General features: G+C 41.2%; 1 long non-coding RNA gene across 2 annotated transcripts in view; it reads left to right on the top strand.

Moving 5' to 3' along the window:
• LOC130142290 (uncharacterized) overlaps positions 1-25,620 on the top strand; it is a 49,645-nt gene that overhangs the window by 1,020 nt on the left and 23,005 nt on the right. Inside the window, exons 2-3 of one of the 2 annotated variants that reach the window (XR_008819345.1) lie at positions 6,681-6,805; positions 22,270-22,424. This is a non-coding gene — a long non-coding RNA (uncharacterized LOC130142290). The remainder of the gene's footprint in view (positions 1-6,680; positions 6,806-22,269; positions 22,425-25,620) is intronic. The other variant, XR_008819346.1, reaches the window with a different exon arrangement.

Raw genomic sequence — 25,620 nt, 5'->3', positions numbered from 1 at the left:
TGCATATATGTCCCAGTGGCTGTTTTTAAAAAGCAAGTATATATTTCCACTCTGTATTGATAATTGTTAATAAAATTTATATTAACACATGAAAGTCACATGTAAATAGTCTTAAAGCAATTTTAAGATCCTAAGAAGTTTCAGGTGTTATATTCTGACCGCCAGATATTTGAAGATCGATTGATGCAAGATGATTTTTGAAAGGTTTTCAAAATTTGCTTTCTCTTCCTGAACTTTTGAAAAGAGTACTCTCCACCGTGAGGTTTAGAGACTTCCATTTTGTAACAAAATCTGAAATTCTTAGATGCTGCATGACTCCAGAGTTAGGAAGGTCTTTAAACCTGGCAGACTTGTGACGTAATTATGAGTCAGTGACAACACATACTAATGGTCCTTATCCTTCAGTCAGAGAGTGCAGTTCTGAGGTAGCCCTATAAAACAGCTAATTTAGCATCATAAATTGCCTTCCCATTCAGAAATAGAATAGGTGGTGCTGGGGAGGAGTGTGAGGGCAGAGGAGGCCATCTTGCACCTTCCCTGCTGTGGCTGCCGCCCCGCAGGAGGGATGTGTATCTCTGGCACCTCTGCAGGGATCCTTCTTTCCCCCAGGAGACAGCTATTGACCGGCTGTAATTTAGCACAGGAGAATAAATAGCACCTCAAAAGCACAGCCTGGGATTGGTGATTCTCACTAGGTCTGAACTTCAGGTAATCGCAGACTGAATCTGAACTGCATTGAAAACATCTTGGAGATAATTCTCCAGTGGCTCCTCCTTGGGCTTTCTTCTCACCAGTGAAGAGCTGAGGTCAGGGTACAACCTCAGGATAGTCTCATGTTTAATGTCTCCCTGATCAATCTCTCTGTGAGGCACTGTGTGGTACTTACTCTGAAATATTGACCCGTACAGTGACAGCTGTAGTTGTGTTTTAGGGCAGAAGAGTTGTTCTTAAGCTTGCTTTTTTTCTCACGTACTCTACGGCCAGTTACCTCTTCTGCTGCATAGAGGTAGGAGGCATTACTAACCTGTGCATCACATCAAGTGAGCCTGGAGGTACCTGGTGTCAGTGTCACTCTAAGTTGCATCTTCTTAAAAATACAACCTGGTTCTGAATCGATTGAAGAAAAATAATTTTTTCAGGTGCAGATGGATACATTGCTAAGCCTAGGGACTGTTCAAGAAAGCTTTCAAGTTGTGAGCAAGTTTTGGGCGGAGTGAGATTTTCAGTACAGAATATGTTTACTGTCTGATTAGCAATTGTGTGTGATAACAACACAGAAACCGCAGCCTTCTGATTCCTGTGATCTCCAGATAGGCTCAGTCTTTTCTGCCTGAAGCTGTATGAAAAGAAACCTTGCTGATGATTTACAGTGACTGCTTGATTCAGTCATTGCTTCTTTTTTATGTCTTGCCTACATTATTACTTTCTTAATGTAATTGTAATGAAAATGTCATTGTGGCCCCTCTGTTACAACATTTTGCTGGAAGATTTCTTCCCACTGTTGTATGGATTTTTTATGAGAAACCTGTGCTGGCTTTGCAACAATATATTTAGAAATGCAGTTTTACACAGTTTTACCCAGTTCAAGCTTAACCTGTGCAACTGTAGCTTTCGTGACAGGATGGAATTGCTTCTATTCCTACAAGCCCTGATCTGCCTCCGAAGATTTTTACTATTTCATAATGGTGTGGAAAATGAAGAAGATTTTCTTCTTTTGTGCCACAATACCCATTAAATCCTAACCAGCAGCAGTATTCTGGGCAGGGTATAAACTATTGCATTTGGACTTCCTTTGCAGTAAAACAGATGTTTCTTCTCGGGCATTTTTAATCTGTGAGGACAGTGCTCCGAACCTTTTCTTAGGATCTAGATCCAGTGGCAGATGATTATGTGAGGTCTTGTTGTGAAAACCATCTTGCAGAAGTGGCATGTTTTTAGTGGGGGGGTGTATGCATACTTGCATATAGACACACGCATATGTATGCATATTTTTTTGATTTGTACATAAAATCTTGTTTCTTTCAGGTAGCTCTTAATTGTGCAAAACTGACCTGACTAAACCAGCAATGAACTGTTTCATGTATTACTACCCATAAGAAAGTTTTGGAAGTTAGAGGAAGCTTTTGGGTTTTACTTGTTAAGAAGGTCTATTGAGGATATCTAGGAAGAACATGCTACAGTTCTTGCGTTGTAAAGTGGATTCTTGCCATGACTTGCTGTCTTAAGGACAGCATGGATGAAGAACAAAGAAAATGTATTTTGAGACCTTAAGTTGCCATAATGCATTTTAAATGTATTGAGTAAGAACTACTAGTTAAAATGTGTCAGTAACAGGGTGATACCTTTCAAGATGAGAGACACACATTGTGTGAGAGAGTATTGTGCATCTTTTTCCAAACCTACTCAAAGAGCCTAAAGCCCCATAGATGGAAGGATAACCATAATAATTTTCAGGACAAACTTGCTGGAATAACGAGCATGCATAAATCTAAACCAGAAATGGTTGTCAGTGTCCTCCATCATGTTTACTAAGAGTCTGAGACTCAGCAGTTGCAAGACTACCCCTGAATCCCATGAAGCTACTTTAATGAGAGCCAGCTTCTTCAGAACTGTCCCCTAAAACTTTCTGCACCCTAATATGAGCCTGTGGTGGAGGTGCTTCTGTGGCAACAAATAAATTCTTAACTATACTCATAATACATGTCATATGACATGACGTGCTGCCCAGTGACCATGTACATGTCTTGTTTAGCACTAAACTTTATTCTGTATCCTTAAGATGTTGTAGATGTACAATAGCCAGCGACTAGATACAGATCCCTTGTTGCTCTTAGTCTTGTTAAATGTAAACAGGAAAAATAGAGAAACAGTGCAAAGTCCTGAGATCCATGCCCCAACTTCCTCTGAAGATGTTAATTAAAGGTATGTCAGATTTTCAAAAAGCATGCAAAATCAGTCCAGAAAAATAATGCTGCCAGTAGCTGTTCCTGTATTGGAATTCTAGACAGTCCCTGGACATAGTGAAGAAAAAAAATAATTCTGTGTGATTGTAAAAAGAACAGTAACTGACTACAATAAAAAATCTGCCTTGAATGTGAATGTTACTTTCTTTCTCCAGCTTACTTTGTACCTGAGCCAAAATTCTAAATTTCACCTTTACGTCTCTGCGTAAGGAAAAAGCACCTCTCTAATATCTTGGCAGATAAAGAAAATTCATCCACATGATGTTGTTCAGCTTACAAAACTTAATTACAAAATTTTGTAATTACAAAATCTTGTAATATTCGTATTTGTTGTAAATTCCATTATGCAGAACATGCCACTGAACAAAGTACCTATAGGATTTAATTATGTCAGCTATTATTAAATTGTGGAATGGGAAAGGCATGTGTAAAGAATTCCTGCATGCCATCAAGGAGACCAGTGATGACAAAGCTGCAAATTTTGCCCCTGTAATGTCTTCACATTATGTTGGGATCTGATGGGGTTAATAACGCCTGATGATGTTCAAAAATTATTTTCTTCATGCCTTACAATGCTACAGCTGCAGGGAGGAGCAGGCAAACCTTTGTGAATGAATGGAACCTAAGAGACACAAAGGCATTAAATACACCCACGCATTCTGCATGTGCTAAGAGGACTTGATGTAAATATCCCAATTGTGACCTGCATCCCTATCTAGACAATAAATCAGCCACTACTTTTAAGATGAGGAAAAATACCTCTGTGTGAATGTGATTTCATGGGTGCTCTCAGACACTGTGGCTGGAAATAGCCCTATCAGGCAACTCTTCTAGCCTGCCATGAGAATGAATGAAAAGTTTTCTGCCACCATGGATAGACGAGGTTTGCTGCCTTCCTGCCACACTTTTACAGATGCCATGCATGTCTATTTGTCAACCTTGACGTATGTCTCTCCTTGGCAGCTGCTTCTGTTGATTGTCAGATGAATTCAGGTTTAGTTTATGGGGCTATTGCAACACACTGAATTAGGAATGAAACTGCCTGTTGAAACAGAAAAGTAAATGCAACTCCTCCAGCTGGTTCAGAAGACACTTCTTGCTAACAGGCTAGAGCACCTCTCCAGCACTTGTTAGAGATGCGTGTCCAGCCGCATTCATTCGCTACTCCCAGTATGAAATTAATTCCATGCTGAAGTTAATTCCAGGTTGAAAATAACTTTGTGCCAAAAAACCCCAACCAAAACCCTAAAAAAAATATATATTGCGGAAAAATGGAGATGTTGAAGTACGTATCTGAAAGAAAGAAACACAGATTAAAAGGAAGGTATGAGGGAAGGTAGATGCAAGTAGGAAAGCAGCAGATCGGTAATTTGTAAAAACCATGGTAATCATCTGGGATGCAAAGCAAAACACCATAATAAAGAACAAATTATTATAAATACTGTGTTTCTTCCCCTCTTTGCCAGAATAAGTAGACAGGAACAGATATGCCAGCTTGTTCCCCCCATATGTTTTCACAAGTGCACTTTTGTTTGTTATGGAAGAGATGCTTTTCCATGATGCGATCTGATTTTTATATTACTGCATGTGACTTTAATCTAAGATCTGATTATTTCTGGGAAAAGGAGAATGAATCTACCCAACTGTGTCCTTTGTGGAAACAGAGAGGACAGTGCTGTTGGGTTCTTCTATTACTCCCCTAAAGGGTTTTGCTAACTCTCTGAGGTCCACGCCTTCCCTCTGCCGTCCCTTGGAACTGTCCTGATCTTTGTTCATCCTTTTAAATGGTGGAGGTGGTCTTTTGGCTCACATGAATGCTTGTTCTATGTAAATCACATGTTTCTGCCAGGCCTGTTTAGCTCATTGTAATAATAAAACATAAACGGGTTCCAAAAAAAAGTGTCTCTGCATTTCGATTTGGTTTATTTTAGCATAACTTCAGAGATCAGAATGTAAGATGAAACACAAATCTGCTTTTGTTGGCCTGTATCCTTGGAGTATTATGACAAGTGAATTATTGCAGGCTTTGCGGGAATACATTATGGGGTATATTATGGCCCTGAGAGTCTGCAGAGATCTGGAGGAAGAAAGAGATTTAGCTATTTAGTCTATAAGTCGTGTCGGGACGCGCTGCTTGTGGCGTAGAGTGTCTTCTACAGGGAAGTGCAGGAACCTCATTGACATATGAGTTCCTTCCTGGCCTCATGCTGCTGGCTTGAAATATTAGAATCATGGTAATGAAACCCGTCAGCCTAGTCCTAGTGTCACCAGCATCTGCTGATCTGTTGTGGGTGACACTTGCCTCCCAAGCCAGCATCCGCCAAATGCAAGTGTCCCAGTTGCTATGGCCCATGGTGACCTGGGAGAACCTGCCCATGTGAGTCCCTGCTCACACGTGCAGGGAGCCTGCGGGCTCGGGCGCGGGTATAGCAGACGCCCGCAGCAGGGAGAGGTGCCGTTACCCCACCATCAGTCATTTCGTTGTGATTTTAGGTAGGCTGGCAGCCCTGTTACCCAGGCTGCTCGTTATTTCCCACAGTAAACCTCTGGTTTTCATTTTCCACAACTTTTCCAAAACTTCGTTTAGGCAAATTTTCCATGCCTTGGGCAGGTTTTTGTTTCTGAAAATACCAGTCAAAGTAGTTCTGCTGTTTATGAGAACAAAGCGAAGGGTAAACAATGCACTGGTTTCCAAGGCTAAAAAAGGTTAGATGACCTTTGCTTTGGGAAGTTCAAGTGCCTTGGAGCTCTGCAGTGGGGGCTTTCTCTGGCGCAAGAGCTGCTTTTATGTCAAGGATGTGCTTTTGGTCCTTTAGCGAAAATCCACTCATGCTTTGCCAAGTTACAAACAGTTGAAAAACTGCAATTTATCCATACTCAGAAGAAACTTGTTAAAATTTAGCAAGGAAAATCTCTGTGGTGTGTTGGAGCCTCCACAGTTTGCTGTGCCGGTCAGACCCAGCATTGCATGCTCTAGGTTCAGGCTACGGGGATGGTGCCAGAAGGACTTGGCGATGGCCATTTCCCACTGCTTGGTCCGTAGCACGGTCAGAGGTGATGCACATCTATCTTTCTTGTGACTACCCTGTCCTTTGCACCCAGACAGGCTGGAAGAGAAACAACAGTGTAGACAGAGACTGTGAAATCAGGTGAGGAGGCTGGCCTGCCAGAGTGTAGGATGAGAAAGGGACTAGCTGGACATGGACATTAGGATGAACTGCTGCGGAAGTAAGGATACCGAGGGGGTACTGGGTCTTGAAGTCAAGTGCTACTGTGGGAGATGCCTGTTTTTACTACCATGCTGATATATTTCTTCAGCACAGAAAATTGTACTCATTCATACTCTGTCCAGAAGCACCTTCATGTTACTGTTTGATGACAGGTTGAAAAGCAGTATTGATATGTTGTTATTATTGTTATTGTTAATTTTTTTATTCTAACAGGACTGGCGTTCTGTAAGTATTCAGAAAGATACAGTAGCCAAGTTATTTTTATTTCTGCTTCTGTCATTGACATACATATGACTTATATGACAGACATAACAGCCTTTTTCTTAATTTGGCCTCCTTTGCACAGTGGGAAATTACATTCTTACATGGCTTGCTTGTCTTATAATTAACCACTGGTAATTATCACATTCACTGCTGCAAGAGCATCACCAAAGAGCATGGTTAATAGGTGGAGTGTACAGTATCTGTATGTATATGGTTTTTGCAGGGCCACGTTGCAGGCTTGGGAGAATGGAGAAGACCTTGCATGTGCTTTTGCAAACTCTTTTGTGAATTTATAGCAGCATGGATCCTCCTCCAGCCCTGCCATTTACTCAGAACACCTGCACACTGGTGAGTTTATTTTGTGTAGGTGCTGCAAGCTCAGACGCTCTGCTCAGTGCTGTGCTTCACAGGGCTGTACTAACAACCTGCTGGACCTGGGGCTTTGAAAGGACACCTCCCCTCTTGTCTCTTCTCTTCTCCTTTGTCATCATTAACATTTTATAGCTCTTAATGTCTGTTTCTCAGCCTTCTCCTGGCAGCCCACAGTCCCAGGTCTGGGCAGTGCTCCGCTGGTCGGGCAGGGCTCCCGCCGGGGCTAAGGGGGCCCTGGGGGAGCATCATCGACTGGCTGTTGGGGAGCGGGACCAGACCTGAGCGTGAAGAGCTGATGTCAGCAGCACCGAGGGAAGCCGTCTGTGGGCAAACAGAACCGGCACATGGCTTAAAAGTCCGTGGGGCTTTGTTCAGTCAAAACAGAGCCTCTGCCAAGCTGCTAATTGTAGCTCTATTTTTTCCCCTCCTGCCTTCACAGGTTAAAAATGGAAATTCATCCCTCTGCAGAGAGCCCTGCCTCCTTGTAGCTCTGGGGGGACTCTAATCCGCTACCACCTCCTGCGGTGCATGGCTAGCTTTCTGACAGTTTTCAGCATCACTTTTTAAGACATTTTTCTCTTTTTCAAATGCTTCCCTTACCTTGGCCTGACATATGGTTTTGCTTTAAGAGCAAAATGGTTTTCCATAGGCAGCTGGTGAGGTCCCTGAACACATGTTCCTCCAAAACACAAAACCCTAGAAGACATCAATTCCCACTAGAAAGGTTACTTACATACAGCTGCAGAACACTGCTTTAAAGTTTTGGAAAGTAATACTGTAGTCAGCTGACATCATTTAGTCACTTTGATTAGTTTCTTGTGCCTGATTGCTGAATGTCCTGAGTAATGACAAATGAGGCTCCTTCGAAGATCACATCTATATGCACTTAAGTAACAACCAGAAAATAAATCATCATTTGTTTCAGAGCTAAACCCAGGGAAAATGGCCTGAGGATGTAACCAGATTAGCTGGACAGCATTTAAAACAAAAGTAATTACAAAATACATGTATTGCAGCCAAAAGTATTGTTTGAAAAGAGGGTTCTCCCTGTTTCCAGTCTTAAATAAGGTGGGGAAAATGTTTCTTTCTGAAAAGGAAACAAGGGAATTACAGAGACAAAGGCCAGCTTAAGAATCAAAACCACATCCATTCACCCACAAGTTTTCTCTTTTTTGAATGCCTGCGGAAGAACGGGCAGGTTGTAAAGTCAGAAGAAAAGAATGTGTTTCTTACTGGGAATAGGCACTGGATTTGGGTAAGCTGATTCACTGTCTGTGCCTAGTGACAGAAAGCTGCTCTTTTTTCCTCCAGGAGCTCTGCCACTTGCACCCTGCCCTGCTGCAGAGCCCATCAGCCCCAGCCGCACGTGCTGCTCCTTGCCAGGCGCTGAGCTGCGCCTGGGCAGTAAAGGCTGCGCGGGCAGTGCCAGCTCTGCACGGGCACGGCTATCTCAGGGGCGTGCAGTGGGATCCTCTCCGTAAGGGAATGTCTGACCTGGCTGGTTTAGAAATCTCTGGTTTTGGTTCTTCCTCCACATTAAATAAAGCCATTTGTGACTGTCTGTTCACATGCTGTGTCTTTCCTGTCCCAACTATATTTTTAAGTGGCTGCTTGGGCCAGCCAGCACTGTTCCCTTTCAAGTGTAGGACTTCTGGTTTTCCTGTACAGCTTCTTGTGATCTTTATTGTTTGCCCTCACAGTAAATGGCTGAGTCCCTAACTAGAGTCATGAAAAAAAAGAAAGAAAAAGAGAGAAGTGCCCCATGGATGGCAGTCCTATCTGAGAGCACCCCAAAGGGCAAGAGTTCATTCTAGGGGCATGCACTCTTTCTGCCTGCAAGTTGGATGTACCTTGTAATAACCTAAATTTCCACACTGGTGAAGCAGCTCAGGCCCATAGGCGACAGCCATGGTGCCTGTGAGAAGGCTTCGTGACAGCACAATTTGCTCCTTTCCTTCCTCCTGCACTCTTGGGTGCAGGAAAGTGTGGGAGGTGGATGGCTGTGCTTTCGTGGTGGGTCACGGTTTGTACTGCTGCAGCGGCCCTGAGCCATCAGGAAATCTCAGGACAGCCATGGACGGTTCCCTCACTACTTCTCTTTTCTGGGCTATCCTGGGTGGAGAGCACAAGTCATTCATAAGTTAATGTGTTTGAAATTCTGTCATACCCTCTCCTGGGTCTTTTCAGCTTGGCCAATTACTATCCAAGCAACAGCAAATAGATGCCAACTTTTTTTCACCATGAGCTTTTCCACCTACCTTTTTTTTCATCAGTTTGCTGCTGGGGAGAAGGCTGAGAGCAGCCCTAGCTCAGATCAGAAGTGCAGTGGGAATATACTTTCAGTCTGTGACTAAATTGTAACACGGAGGCCAATGCACCCAACAGCAGCAGCTCCTAAATGCTGGCTGGTACCATTGGGATGTTTGCATCTAGAGGCTTTGCTCAAGAGACCGTGCCCATTGATAGAAACAGGTGATGAGCAGTCTCTGTAAAAGTGTCGTTACAATTTTTTTGATTGTGGTAAGGCTGATTTGAATTTAGAAAGAAGATACAAGAGAACAGGTTAGCATTTTTCTTAGCCTTCTCCTACTGAGCTTCATTTCCTTTAAAACACTCCTTTGAGATAAACTGAATGTTGTTTGGTTTGAGCTGAAGACAATTTAGGAGCATTCGTAAAGACTTACTTGGTATTTTGGTATTAGCAATTTGGTATTAAACTGGATGGTGCCATTTCCCATCTAGTGCCAAAGGTTTATGTATTTATTTTTACCATGTCTACATGTTGGATAGTGATTTTTGCCATTGGCACATAGGACATGTCAACAGTCCAATGATATATTTCAGAAAAACAGATTTTCTGCCTTTATTTTTAACAAGAATGTGGATCTGCTCAGCTCCTTCTATTAAATAGGCTTCATTTTCCCAAAATGCCTAAACCCTATTGTGGAAAATTGTGAAAATAGCTAGCAGTTTAACATTTTAAAATATTAGATTATGCTAATCCGATGTCAGTTTATCTTAAAATAGGAACAAATCACAACCGATCGTCTTTACAAAATGGCAGATCTTGATTAATTCTACAGCAATAATTCTGTCTGATGGTATCAAACCTGGATCCTTAAAGCCTCTTCTTGTTGAAAGCACTGCCTTATGTAAGGAAAAATAACAGGAAAAAATATACCACAATTTCTCAGTGAAAATCTCCAGAGAATTGCTCAATGGCTTTTCAAACCTCTGTAAGGAAAAACAGCCAGCCACACTGGACTGGATGCCTGTGTTTTAAACTTATAAATGGGATTGCAAGGTGATGAAATCTGCAGGGTGATTTTTAGGCAGGAAGCTGAAACTGCTTGCATCTGAAGTGCTAAAATGTGACAACCAGTGTATGTATTTTTAAAATGAGCGTGAAAATTCACAGTTATCTGCTTTCAATAAAGAAAGAGCAGGAATTTCACAATAAAACAATAAACTCATAAACCTTAAAATATGCACATGCAACAGGTGCTGATTTGTACAATGATATTAAAATGTAATAAAATGTCTCACTATTGTCCAAAAAGAACTGCAGCCAGGATACAGCATTTGGCTGTGTTCTGCCCTTGATGCGAATTAGTTCTGATATCCAAGGCTAACATGTGTTCGATAAAGAGATGGAATTCTTTTGGGAAGAGAATGGAAAGCATGTTCTGGTTCAAAATCGCTTGCTTTACTTTATTGAGAGGTCTCTATTATAGTTTTGGGGATTTTAAGCTCTTTCTTCCTAATGTGTGATTCAGCTGGAATGTGGATTTATCACCCTTTCATTCCCAAAATTTCTGTGACTAGCTCCCAGAGATGCTAGTGAGGGAAGGTCTGTATGCATCTTGCCCACCAGATGAAGCAACGCAAGCAAACAGGCTTTGGTTTCTTTGTCTGTGCAAGCTCTGTCCTTCTGCCCTGCTCTTGGTAGAGCCTGTCTGCCTTCCTGGTATCAGCTGCAACTGAGAGCAAAGCTTGGCATGTCTGGTGGCCTCCTTTTTAGGGACAGGGCGTGAGTGCTGTGAGAGTGGAGAGGAGGTCTGCTCAGTGAGCGTCCAGGTCAGTGACATCCAGCTGCTGGGAGCTGTGCTTGGAGGGGTGAAGATCTGAATCCCTGCTTGGTACTTTCTCTGAATTTCGTATGTAGCTGAAGGGTATATATTAAATACAGACACTGCGTGACACCAGAAGGAAGACTGGAAAAGGAAAATAGTACTGGGGTCTCTTCCTATCCATGCTAATTGATTACCACAGAAGCACTGCTAAAAGTGTGACTGCAACCTTCACACTGTCCTTGACATTTTATTTTCATGGTGGCGCTCAGTGAAAGAACAAGTTTCCTGTCCAAACCCTCATTTTCTGGGCTGACTGTGAAAATCTATGGAAATGCCTTTGGTTTTAGAAATAATGCTGATGCCACCATATGTCCTCTTGCAGATCTCTGATCTAGACTGCTCTGTTTCTCAAATTCATCAGTTGGTGCAAGGTTATGGTTTAGGTGAACAGCAACCAAGAATCAGATCTGGTTTTGATACAATGTGCAGCTCTACATATCGGGTGGGAGAGGTTGGAAAGGTTTTGCTTGTAGATTTTCATGTATGTACTGCATATTTACTTTTAGAAAACCTCAGTTATGTTTTAGGCTGTGGGATCCTCTAGATCCCCTAGACATAAAGTGGAAGCTATGGGTCCACTTACTTTCTCTAGAACTTACTCTGCATTTGCAGGCCTGCCTTCTGGGCTGTACCAGGATGAGTATATGTATATATATACACACCTCACCTTAAGTATAACCAGATACCATTTAATAATCAATCTTTTATAGCCCCCTGGTCTTGGGTGAAGCAACAAAGCCTTTTGCGAACATTGTGTTTTCTAGTGATCACGGCCAAGACATTACAAGTTCCCTTTAAAATGAAGGGAAGTTAATGGAACATACTTAAATAAATCCAATGTTGTAGTAAATGGAAACCGAGAAAACGAAACTGCTTCTAATATCATGTGTACAAGTCTTTATGTTTTTACTGTATAACCATTCCCTTCATTTAAAAAAAACCATATTAGTGAAGTGATTAGAATCAAATGCAACAGGAATTGAGTAGCCGGGTCCGCTTCCTTGAGGGATGCCCACAGTTTCAGGTCCTGCCCATAAGAACTAGGCTTTGGGATAGAGATGTTTTTTTTATCACAGCTGAAATAGATGTAATTATGACTTAGATTTTTCAGTTTTAAATTGAAGTCTGTTGAAAAGTTTGTTTTGAACAGTTTTAAATTAAAGTCTGTTTTGAAAGTATGTATAAAATGTAGTGTGCATGTTCACCTGAAAGGAGGAGTAGGGTTATGCAAAGAGGTTAACGATGAAAGAGGTGCTAATGAGCTGCTTCCTCACAGGTTATATTCACAGTGGCCAATTCACTGTTCACTGAGGTCTATAGAAGAGCTCCCATGTCAGAGGAACCTAATCTCTTGGTTATGAGGTCTGAAGGGATTACAGAAAAAAAGAGATTTTGACTTGATACAATACATTTGCAAGGAAAATAAAGTAAGTTCAGAAGATGAGTGATGAGAGGTTTTGCCTTTTCAAGATGCTGTTTTAACTGAAGGAGGCTTCAGCCTTTGAATCATTGTCAGAAATTACTGAAAAAAAGACTTGTCGAGAATATTGGATTTAAATTTTAAATGTGTTTCCTTGAATTATCTGAATTATCTGCTCATGATCACCTGTATAGTTTCAAGATGGAGGCACTGCAAAAGTGTACGCATGAGTACTTCACTGTGTGTCCCACATGCACATGAAACTCCTCTACCCTACTTGCCTCTCTGTACCTGCATCCTTGGCTTCCCTTGACAACGAGAGAAACAAGGCTTTCAGACCATTTTACACTGTATCATTCTGGTGGCATGTGGCTAAAGCAGCTTATACAGATGCAGCTAGAAAAGCTCTTATGCCTTCTCACAGTTTTTGGTGGGATGCCATGCTCATCTGAGCACGTACTGTGATAAAACAGCATCTACACTGGAAACTTTTGCCGGCATAATTATGCAAGGCAACAAGACCCCTCTGGTACACACTGTAAATAAGACCCAACAATATTCTATATTATAAACAGATTGAGGACCACCACAGACTTTCCCCCCACGGATCTGTTCATTGTTTCTCTGCTACAATTGCCAAACACTGGCCGTAAAACTTCCTTTAGTCCCTGCTTTATTTTCATGGTGGGTGCCACAGTCTTATCAACATGTGTCATGCACGATGGCAATCGCTACTACCTTTTTGCCTTTCCCTACTCTTCTGCTACTGAAATCCAGCAGTGTTACCCTATGTACTGGAGCAGATCTGTGGGGTTTTTCTGATCAGCAAAAAGCAAGGATTTTTCATGAGAAAAATCTGTGTGAGAAGTAAAGGAAGAGATGTGACACTTTATTAAAAAAAGAGCTTGAGCCGAGAAAAAGTCTCAAATTTCTATTATTCCTTAAACACATCCAAAGCTGTCTGTGTCAGCCTTTGTTGGCAGTGAAACATAACATCACTCATTGCATTGGACTCCGCTCCGAAGGCTGCAACAAATATTTGCCTTTTGCTTTAAAATGTTAACGTAACTGATACTTTATTTTACAAGAGGTAGAGTGGCATTGCAGAGGCTCTCTCTTTTGGAGCAACAAGCTGGGAAGTGTACCAGTGTGAAACAACAGTCAATGCCTCCCACCGTGGGGTGGATTTTGGCAAGAGGGTGTGATGCACATCTGGTCTGCTGCTCCTTTCTCTGGGAACAGCTCTAGTCACACTTTTTATACTCGGCCTGTGTTGACTTAGAAGCTCATTTGACATCAGCATTTGACGGGCAACACTGATGAAAAGGGCAGGGCATACTTTAAATTAAAAAAGGGTGAGCTTTTTTCACCTGTTTTTTCAATACATTGTGAAAGAATACATATGTTGGCTGACCAATTTTAAATTTGTGCACCAGGAAAGCCGATGCCATACAAATCAATGAAGTTAACAACAGAAGATCATACTCATGGCTTTACAGAATTGGCAAGGGGAGGTGATACATTATCAGAAAACAGATCTGTGATGTTCACATCTCATATCCCATATTTTCTTCATTTGTCTTCCTATCATTCCTGGGATGCTAGTTTTGACACCTGTTTAATTTCTTCTCACAAACATCTGCTGCTTTCTATGCCGTTTTTGTTGCAAATTTCCTACACATATAGGTCTTACAAAATGAAGGTTAAGTCCTTGGCACAGGGAAGCAGGCCTCCCTCATTTGCAAACCAGAATGTCTTCACTTCAGTGGGTACTGGCAAAGTGTTTAAAGTTCCTGGCCTGTAATGTTAGAGCTTGGGAAAAGTATATTCCGCTAAATGACATTGGTGAGGGTGCAAAACTCTAATTTTACATATAAGCCTTATTTTATTGTCTCTATTTTTTTTTTTTTTCTAAATTAAATTGAAGATTGGGTGAGTCAGTTTGGGAAACTTGCATTGCATCAATCGCTGCTATATTCCTCTCCGAAAGAAGAGGGAAACATAAAGAGTCTTACCCAGAAACATCACATTATTTTTTAATAGTGAGACTCAAACAGACAAAACCCTAGATTTTCCCATATATATATATAGTTACTGAGAAGCTGAATTTAAAAGAAAACACTAAATTTTCACAATCAGCTTGCCAGCCTTCATTCACCACAGTAAGTCCTAAGTCCTATTCACCAAGTATTTTTTCTGACCTTGCTGAATGTTCTCTCTGGGCAAAGGGTATTTACTATAGAGCCACTGAATTACTAGCATTTGTTTTACTAAGTATATAAGAAGTGCTGAGTCACATGTGGTAATGTTTTAGATGACACCATCTTTTCATCCAGTTAATTTTGCCCATCAGTGTGGCATGGCATTGCAAGAATGACTGCATAATGGAAATATGAGGATGGCTTCTGACTTATGACATTTAGAGAATCTGACCCTTTAAAGCTTCTTGGTTTCTCCTGAGAAATAATTTACCGCGGTGGTCTGTCTTAGATAAAAAGGAGGAAAGAGTCTGCCAGACAAGTGCAGCTTTTTTTGCTCCCTGTACTCTTCTTAGGTCTTGCATTTCCAGTGGTCTCTTTGACATGTTTCCCTGTGAACGCTTGTGCTAAGTACTGACAGAATGAAAACTGACCCTGAGTTTTGCCTGCTGGTTCCATTTCTGGCAAAATTCTGCTCTCCACTCCATTTGCTTTGTTCAGCTTCCATGTCACATCCAGTCTTTCTCCTCTCCTACACATGGAGGTTATTGTTGAAGCTTGCTTATTCTTCGTCTGGGGTGGGTGAGGGGGTGGGTGTATGTGGTGTGTTTCCTTCGAAATATGAGATTTCCTTCGAAATCCAATATGAGATCTGTCTTACCTAACTTTAAAAGTTATTCAGTCTCATCCCTCTAATCAGCAGTTCAAAACTTCATTTTCCTACCCTAGAACAGGAATGATGAACCAGGCTTTACAGAGAGATAACCATGTGAATCCCATTTCATGCCTCTGCTCTAACTTTGGCTTTGAATACCACTTGGTAGTAACCAATGCCCTTCAGCAGGTGTGGTACACCCCTTGCCACCCCTTGCTCCCTTGTGTCTACTTCTCTTAGGTCCAGTTCTGGCTCCTGCTCATGCTGTCCATCAGGTTCAGTCTTGTTCTCCCATGAACTCTGGGACACCTCTTCTCCCACCTCCATTTTGGACCTTCTCTCTTCCTCTTCACCCAGCACTGTATTTGCTCTCACCCGCATGTGAACCTTTGCTCTGCCCAAACTCAAAATCCTCCCATCTTCTGCATATTCCAAAATCCTCACAAAAAGGCCTCTGTGTTGAAGTGCCCATCCTTCTTCTTCTGCCTATTATTCCCAACATGTGCTTCTTCCTGGCAGGTGTGGTATCATTAATTACTCTAAACAAGTAGTTTGGGCATATGCTGAATCCAGGTGTGTCTGGTTTCTAATGAATTAGGACTTCCTCATCGATCATTATTTCGGTAGGATTACACTAAGACTGTAGCAGGAACATGCATTGGCACGCTCCTACAGATCAAGACTTGAATACTGCAACACATGGAAAAGCTTCAGTCTGGCTTTTTTGGATACCAGAAAAGCCATAAGGGTGAGAAACTTGAAGAACTGATCTCTCTGGTAATTTGTAAGAGTGATTCTCTAGCAATTTATAACATGTAAATCCTGACTGAAGACATTACTGAGATGAGGCTAGTTGTAACCATCTTTTTGTTGGGATGCTCTGGGTTATGCTGAGGGATATTCTCACAGCATTTTTCTGTCTACAAGAGGTCAGAGAGGGATTTGATCCTCTGGGTGGCTTCCACCTCTCAGCAGCTACCAACAGCTTCGTTCTTGTATTGACTGCCAGGGTCAAATCTATTGGGATGAGGTGAGGTGAAAGGGTCACATATTCTAAACAGACACGTAAGCAAACAGAACAGAATTCCTTAGGAAATCAGGCTGAAAAAAAGAAGAATGACCTAGAACAGCAACAAAGTGCTTTGGTTTGTATACAGTATTTTCTGTGCTGCCTTCTTAATGTAAACTTTTTGGAACAGACATGTCCACTTATAATTCCACAGAGCATAGCAGAGTCTTTGCATTCATTAAACAAACAGAAATATAGGAAAGTTAATTACTGGTCATTTTCAAGTATGAGGATTTCTAGCTTAAATGAGAGAGACACCAAACATTTTAAGGTCAAAGCCAATAGGAAATCCTTTTTCCTGTAATACTTAAAACCGACTCCTTTAAAATAATTGCTGATAGTTTAGAATTACATTTCAGTTGGATGGCAGCTTCTAATTTGGTGGAAGTTTTCTGTGCTCCAGGTCTTGGACTTTTGGGCAACTCACTCTGATTAATCACCAATGTTATTTTGAAATGTACTTTGTCCACTCTCATCAGTTTCTATGGCTGATTAATGCAGGGCTCGCTATCTTTAAATAAAAAAAATTTAAATGTCTGATATAGTAGCAAAAATGCACAGCCATTTACCAGATATGGTGCAATACTGAAACTCAGAAAGTGTAACTTCCAAAGTCTTTAATAATCTAAAAATATCTGCTTGATTGAAATGATTGATGGTGCTTGTATTAGAAAGTGTATCATGTCTCACTCCCACTGAGTTCAAAACTTTACAGCCAGCTACCTCCCAGCTGGAGGCAGCCTTGAACAATAGTGGAATAAATCATTGGAAAAACACAGCTTTTCTGGAGGATTTTTGTGGGGTTTTTTTGTTTAGGTACTTTTTCCTTGTGGTACAGAATTAAGAAATAATTGTGGGACCGGGACCTATGTGACTGGATGGTAGGATTGCATTCTGTAGGCCAATTGGATTTCTTATTGAAAAGGTTGATCCTCCTTGTTTGAACTTGGTTCTTTGTGGGTTTCAAGTGCAAGATACAGCTGGTGGCAGGGTTTCCCTCTGCAAAATATTTCTTACCGAGGAACACTGGGAAAGAGGGGAAACAGTCTCCTAACGACTGTTTTGAGCCAAATAAACCCTGTGAACAGCATGGCTCCTGCTGGAATGAAGTTGCAGATTAGTCATCAAAACTAATGGTCTTTTTGGGAATCTACCGAAAAGAAAAACCTTAAAAAGTTTATGTCATAAAGTCATAATGTATGCAAATATTCCAGTGGTCATTTCATACGATGGACAGAAAACCAGTCAAATCCTGCTTGCTTTGCAAACAGTTTATATCACTGGGATAGAATCTGTTAGCGGAATAGGGAGAAACTGCCAAGTACCATAATTCATGTCTTAAAATTATATTTGGGACATTTTACCTTGGAGAAAAAAGGACAAAATTGTTTTCTTTCACTTAAGAGGAGTTCTTCGCTTCCAGAAAATCAGGAGGATAGTGTATACAGAATTACAGTATGTTTCTGCCTCCTAATTCTGACATAAATAGGGAGTAACTGCACTTATTCAGGCTCGCACCAAGGTGAACGGCATAATATCGCCCTTCTGTTTGGTCAGTATTAGACATACAGCCATCTTTTTGTATTGATTTTGTAATACATCCTCATATGCAACACTAATGCTGGCCTGAATCTAAGGGTTTGGATCCTTCTTCTAGGCTTAAAGTATTGCCATGCTAATCTTAATTTACTTCATGTATTTGTCTGGGTTTTAAGCCTCAACTTTTTAATGATCATTTTAATTTTGAGAAAATCCATTGGTCAGTGTTAATTACAAAATTGCAAATGAAAACGATGTCATGAAAAGTAATCATTCCAGATTGGATCCTGTAGCATTTAGACATGCAAATGGTCCCCTTTTTTTGTATGCTTTATCTTACCAAAACTACTGACACAAAGGTATGATGCTTGAGTTAGAAAACTGTGAACCTTCTACAGCCAAGTCTATTGGGTATTATCACAATGCATCAAACTACCTAAGTAAAACTACCAATTAATTAAAAACTGTGCCACATATGAACTGTACCACACTATAAAGCACCACTACAGAGATGTGTGTGTCCTGTTCATAACAATCCAAGGCATAAGTTGTGTGGCAGGTCAGAGAGGTAGGTGAATGAAATTGTTGCTAAATTAGGTGATTAGTACTTTCATCATTATGTTTGCCTGCCCATTGTATCTCTGCCTGTCAGATCTTGCCTTTGAATTCTGATCTGCAGGCATGAAATGGGCACTTCCTCTCCCAGTAAATCCTTTTGTATTCCAGCAAAACAGAACCTGAATGGGGAGACACAATCAGGGCTCTTTCAAGAATAAAACTGTTCTCCCTGCCATATTACTACTGGCTTAGCAAACAGTTGAGAGGGATTTATTGGCTGGCAGGTGGAGGTGAATAATGATTTAAGCAGAACTTTTTTACATGGGCAATCTCCAAATTGTTTAGCTAACTGGTGCCTAGCAGGAAGGACAAGTAATGTCAGATCCATTCTTTAAAAGGAGTGTTCTTTCACGTTTGCTACTTGGCTCAGCATTTTTTGTTTTGTTTTTACTCTCTCTTTTTGGGGTGATTTTTTTTCTTTTTTTAGACTAAAACCTAGACATCTCCCTTTAGGCAAAGTGTCTGCTTAATACAAATTCAGTGGCATGTATCCATCTCCAGTTATAGTCGCATGCAGTTATGCAATTTGAGAGAAAAAAGGAGGATGTTCTGATGAAATAGCTCTGACTTGGTTCGGCTGAAGGATCCAGGATATTTTACAGAGACCACCAGGTTTTATTGACTGCACTAATTCTCCTTAATTAAACCCCTTGCACAAGACTGGTGTCTCCAACTTTGTGAATGTATCAATCAAAACAAAATGAGGTGTCCTGTGGTGATCAGACATCTCCATCTGAGACTTGGACCCACTAAAATGAGCTGAGCTGTACAAATTGTGCTGTTTGAACCCATTTTGAAGCCTCTGCAGCCTTCTTATCCTGTATCTGATTTTGAGGCTTGAGCTGGCTCTGCTGTATAATTATTTTTGAAGACTCTGGAAGCTTTTAGTCTTTTATTCAGGAACTTTATCTTTTCTGTCATCAGAAGCTGAGCACTTTCTTCAGGGGGGTCTAATTTTCTTCCATGTTGAAACAATCTTTTGGAGATTCTCCTTTCTCCTGAAACGCTGCCCATGTCCTCTGGAAGAGCATGACTGTTTTTCAAAGGTGCTGTTGACTTGCCAGTGTTCAAAGACCACCTCACTGGAATCAGTCTCAGGGTGTGCAGGACAGTTCTTAGGGCTGGGGAAGCCACCCCACTCCTGTCTGGGTGAAGCTGCAGCACTGGGACAGGGGGAATGAGAGCACCCAAGCCCCAGCGCTGTGGCAGTGCTGTGGTTCATCATTTTCTGGTTGTAAATGGTCACCCTGCTCTGTACTTTGACTGGTATAACAATCCAGAAATGGTTGAGGATTTCTGGAGAAACGAAAGTGTTTCAAACCTGAGATGTGACCACGTATTGTGGACTCACTGTAGTGATAAGAACTGCAGTGAATTTCAGCAGGACTGGTGCACACATGCTTTATTTCTGCCCTGACTGCTTGAATGTGAGCACAATGTCTTTTACTGAGGCTCCATAGACTGTTCAAAGCCATTGCTTTCCTCAGTTCTGATGTTCTCTTTCACTAGTTCCCTTATTTTTGAGCTCTCCTTTTATGTGGGTTAAGACAGCCGTAATCAGCTTGATGAACATGCTGAAAGAATTTATGCTGCAGTGAGTTTTGCTTTGTGGCTCAACTCTTGTGTGTCCTGAACTCACTTTTGTGCATCGCTAATAAGTAACGGTAACAGCTGCTCTGTGTGACTATCCGTGTATCTGCAGCACCTGTGTGTGTGGTTGAAGCCAGCTATATCTATGCTTTGATATTCTTGAATATTCTGCACTCATTATTTTCCTCATTAGGAGATTAGGGGACATAAATCTATGGTTATATTTGTATTTTTTTGTCACATCTTTATGAGGAAATAAATCCTCCCTGCACAGACTGGTGATAGATTTTTAAATATCCCTCTGTTCTTCATCCTAACATCATTTATCAGGTTGCATGTCATCTCAAAGTCTCTGTCATCACTAGATATTTTACTCTCTGAATGTTAATTTATGATTTGGATGTTATTTGAAGGATAATTTGTCAGATTAGTTTTAACTGTTCCTGTTCATATTGCATTGTGAGCTAGCATTCATATCAGTCTAATTTTCTGTGCCCAAATCCCACTGAAGTTTACCTGAGTACTTCCCTCCCTGAAGTCTCCTTGGCAAATCACTTTGATGACCCTTAGTCACTGTCGAAATAGGTTTAGTCAAGCTGAAACAGCATTAATTTTTTTTGAGAGCTTGAGGAGGGAAAAGTATATCGCAAGTTCTGCAGTAAGTTCTGTCCTGAAGTGATGGAAGAACTTTGTCCAATTATACGAATTGGCATCCGCATCTAGAAAAAAAATACAGACCTGTATCAAAGCCTATTGAATTTCATGGGTATCTTTCCATTTCCATTGCATTTTTGATCCGGTTGTGTCAGCCAGATGGGAATCTTTCAGTCCATTTCCCCAAGTATTTGTATTTTCTCTTTAGGCTTATAAGCCTATACAGTTCCTTAGGGAAATAAGGTCCTATCTGGTGTATTTTTTGTTTGCAGAAAATAATTGAAAAACTTTGATTTCTTTATAGCTCTTCCTTGTGGACTGACCCTGTTGTGTGTCATCTGAAGGTCAACTTTCCCCAAAACAAATCCACCCAGTGACAAGTTTGGAGAAATAAACATATGTCAACACAATGAGATTTCTGTGAATTTTATTTAACCAAGAAAGTGAATTCCAAATGAATCGGAAACCTCCTTCCCAGCTTATTTCTTTAGACATCTGTGGTATTCCTAGAACGGCACTGGATGATAAAACATTTAACTTTCTTGCTTAAAGCCAGGTGAATGCACTTAAACCAGAGTAAAATCCATCCTGTTTGTAAGTGAACATATGGTCCATCCAGCAGACATGTCACACGTCCTTTCTGTGCAGCCCTAGGCTACTACCTCATTAGCTCTGACCGTGATTAGTGGAGAGCCTGTCAGTCCCATACTAATGCTGTCTCAGGGAAGATTTCTTATTGATAAAGGTGGAGGGCAATGCTGATGCGCTTTCTGGGGAGTGTTGCAAATGGTGCTGTGCTCAGTGTGGCTGATCAGGCAGTCGGGGAGCTACACAAGGAGGCAAATTACCCTGTGCTGTTGGAAGCAACACTTTGCTGCAGTACTAAAAGCAGTGGCTACCTTCTCTATCTGATATGGATGTGATGTTTTCTTTGTTTGTTTCAAGGAAAATGGGAAAAGTGCCATTGGGCAAGCGTGCCTAGCGTGTTTAGTATTCTAATAATACGCTAATTTAATTTTAATGTGAAACCTTCAGCTGTTTTCAATGATACTATTGGCCCCAGCCCAAAATCTCACAAAATTAAATGCAGAGAGAACAATTCAAGCTGCTGCACTTCCATTGCACAGCTTCAAGTATCCCGAAGGTCCTGAGAGCAGCAGGACTAATTCACTGATGCACAGTAAGGCTGGGAGCACCCTGGCAGTCCTGATATGGCCAGGGAAGAGCTGCATGGCTTCAGCTGTGTAATGAAATGTAAACGTGCATTTTGCTCTGGCTGGTGTTTTGGCGTAGAGAGATGGACCTAAATTTCTGCTGCATGCCATACTCTGGTTAATCCATGTTGGTCAGGCCTATGTGAAATAAGTCTGAAGGTACAGAAATACTTTAGGGCATTTGGGTATGCTGCTTGTTTGCAAATGCACATAGGGTGAGTGCAACAGGGTTGTCTGTTCGTGATGGCCACTCATCTGGTGGGAACTCCCTCACCAGAGCAGGAAGGTCAGGGGCGCTTTACAACCCTCAAAACCAAGACTGTAAATCAAACAGCTTACTCTTTCCTTAGAGAGAAGAGTGACTCAGAGCCAAGTCCTCAGCTGCAGAAAGGCGGTAAGATCCATGTGCTTGCAGGAAAGTGATCACTGATGCCAACAAGGCTTCCTGGCACAAATGGCATGTGTCCAGCTCGGCTGGTGCCTCCAGCCACAGGGAGCAGCTTTGGTGAGTGCCATGAGCCCCAAAGTAACTGTCTTTGATCCCATATTGCTTTGAGTCAGAGATCTCACACCCACTCAATACTACAGAAAGTAGATGGCAAAGAGTAGCACCTGTCATCTGCTATGGGTACAAAAGAGGATTTAAATGCGTGACGGTGAGAGACACTGTTTTGTAATTTTCTTTGTTCCTCTCAGCACATATCACAGTAAACAACATGAGTGCGGGGTTTATTCCTAAAATACTCTTTTCTGTGAAAATTGGTACATAATTGACCATGTCTGGCAGTTGGCCAACAACAAAGCCCACCTAGTTCCAGAGCTGAGGCCAGCTGAGCTCTGGACACAAGGGGTAGAAATAGTGAGCCAGAATACACGGCTGAATGACATAAGGATAAAATTTGCCTGGCTTTGGGCCTCAAGAAAAACATTTTAGGACCCAAGGGCCCAAATAACAAACAGACTTTCAGATACAGGTCTGCATGAGGACTTAAATCTTTAGAGTTAAACTAGAAGACATCCCTGACAACAAAAAAGATCAATGCTTATTCAGTGGATACTGGCAAAACATAAGGAATGGTTCCTCAGCTTGTATTGATTTTACTTCTTTCCCATTGGATATTGTGGCTACAGGTCTATGTGCCTTTACTTTATCATACAAGCTCAATGTTCAATGTGCTTGGTTCTTGTCGTTGTCCTAGTCACTGTGTTGCCAGGAATTTCTATGTTTCTTTTGCGTGTTTTGCAGCTTGAGGAGCTTATACACATATGCGGGATTTAAGAGGGCTTTGTTAAAAATTTTAGATGTAGTTTAAACAAATGTCTTGGACACTAAAAAGTCTCAATAGCGTATTTTTTGAGCTCCAGGTGTTTCCTGGGGGAGGTGGTGAAGAGTAGAGCTGATGTAGATATTATGAGAAAAAAAATCAATAAAATCTTCTAATCACAGAATGTTAGAAGTCCAAAGCCATCTTCATTTGGAACATCCACAGTATCACTGGAAATTAATAAAAATAAACAATCAAAAATTAAATTACTAAATTCTTATTTTAGTATTATTTGTATACTATTTATAACATATTTATAAATTACTAAAGTACTAAATTCATTAAGCCATTTAAGCCATAATAATACAGTGGGTTTGCCTTATAAAATGGGTGCAGCTTCCTGCAGTAGAAGCTGAATATTTGAAATCTTTGAACTGAGAGAAGGGGCTTTCATTGTTTTCCTGCTGACTTTAGGCCCCCGCACCATGTTCGTGACAAAACTAAAGCTTTAGGGCAAGAATCTCAAAGTGTCCTACCGAAGGGTCAGTATTTCCCCTTCACAGCTCTGGGAAGCGGGGATGTGGAGGAGTTGAGTCACTTGGCCAAGATCTCAGAGGTCAATAGCATTGCTAGGAATAGAAATGAGATCTTCTGGTTCTACTCATTTTTATGGATTTCTATATTGCCGTTTTAGAAGGGGTTTAGCAATGTTTTCACTGCTTTTATAGCAGTGGAACGTGCTGAGAGAGCAGCCAAGACAACTTTATTCCACAGCACCTCTTAGCTGTGGTGCACCTGTGTTTAAGCCAGTATAAAATCAAAAATAACAAAACCTAGCTTTTCAGTGCTTGATCTCAGATGCTTTAGTACTTTTTCATCTTTATGAGCCTTGAAGTGTCAGAGCTTGTGCACCCAAAGGGATAACTGAAAAGAGGTGGGCAAATGATGCAGAATGAAGTCCTATCACCTGCAGTAAGAGCTTTCACCAACTGAATTTCACAACTATGTTTTTACATTGAATGAATTATAGCACTGGTGAGTAGGATAACAGAAGCTAATCACAAGATACCGGGCTAAGAAAGCTATCCTGGGGCAAGGAGTTGAAAACAATGGTATATATCAGCCTTAAAGATTAAGGGTTACTAACATAATTTTTTTGTGTTAATCAGAGTTAGGTAGTGGAATCTGCCATGTTTACTTATGTGTGACAAGCTGTAGCTGAGCTGAAGACCCTAGAGCACTGTACAAAAGAATAATTGATATTTTTGCTTCAGAAAAAAACAAGTTGAAACCTGAACCCTTTGGGAATCCAACATGTGTTTTGAAAAGGGGCTGAAGAGGTTACCCCCCACCACTGTCCCCTGCAGGTTGGGATAGGAGAGGAAAACAGGAAGTTTTATTCATCTTACTTCCTCGATTTTCCAAGTTACAGTCTCCAGCTGTTTCCATCAACCTTGTTTTCGGGGGGCGGGGGGGAGAAAGAAAAAAAAAAAAAAGAAAAAAAAAGGACCTCTATAGAGTTCTTTAGCTTTCTTTAAAGTGGCTCTTTGTTGAAACCTGCATTGCATTTTTTTTAACAATTTCAGAGTAGTCTTCTTTCTTCTTTTCCCAAAACAAACATCTTTTACCCAGCTCCTCCTCAGCCTGAAAGAAAAGAAACAAAAGCAAAATGAAAAGAGTGGGCTGGGGGCAAAGGGAGAGGAATGGTGTCTACAGCAAGAAATGTGGCCACGCAATGTCAGACTTCGAGTGTTTGTCATAGGTGACAAGTGAAAACCAGCCAGCAGGAAAACAGCAAGGGTGCCTTCCACTTTGCCTAAAATCAACAGTATTTTACAGAATGTTCCCAGATAAAGACTGACTGCAGCACTTAGGTTTTAGGGCATTTGGGGCTGGTATTTATAAGTGGCATTCATCACATACTCTGTACCCCACTTGCAGGGTGAGTTCTCCCAAATATCTCCCTTCCCAGAAGTGTGTTAACCCACATGGACCGTAACATGTAGAAACTGGCTGCTTTCCTTCCTTGCCTCCTTTTGTATAGGAGCAGGGCCATAAACCCCTGCAAATGCTGGGGATCAATTAGCTGTCTCTGATGAGGCAGTTCAAATAGCTGTCACTGCCGTTCCTTCTTCTCTTTCTTTGCAGCTCGGGTGAGTGAGATTATTGGGTGTTTTTCATGGGTTGTCTGGAAGCAACTGTCTGAAATAGGGAGGGAAACTCTGTACAGGCGCATTTTGGTTTTGCAAGTCCAGCTCATGTTTCAGGACTGTGAGGTTGGAGGTAAAGCAGCAAATGATATTTATAGGCAACTAATAGTCCAGTGTTAAGGCCAAATGATGAATACCCCTGGGTGAGAATTTTAATACAGTCTTTAGTGCTTTATCTTGTGCTTTGGTTTGTGTTTTTTTTTAATGCCTCCTGTTAGCATAACTA

Source organism: Falco biarmicus, chromosome 1, assembly GCF_023638135.1.
Source record: "Falco biarmicus isolate bFalBia1 chromosome 1, bFalBia1.pri, whole genome shotgun sequence".
Lineage (NCBI taxonomy): Eukaryota > Metazoa > Chordata > Aves > Falconiformes > Falconidae > Falco > Falco biarmicus.
Note: the sequence above shows the minus strand (reverse complement) of the source record. Positions and strands in the feature narration are given on the sequence as shown.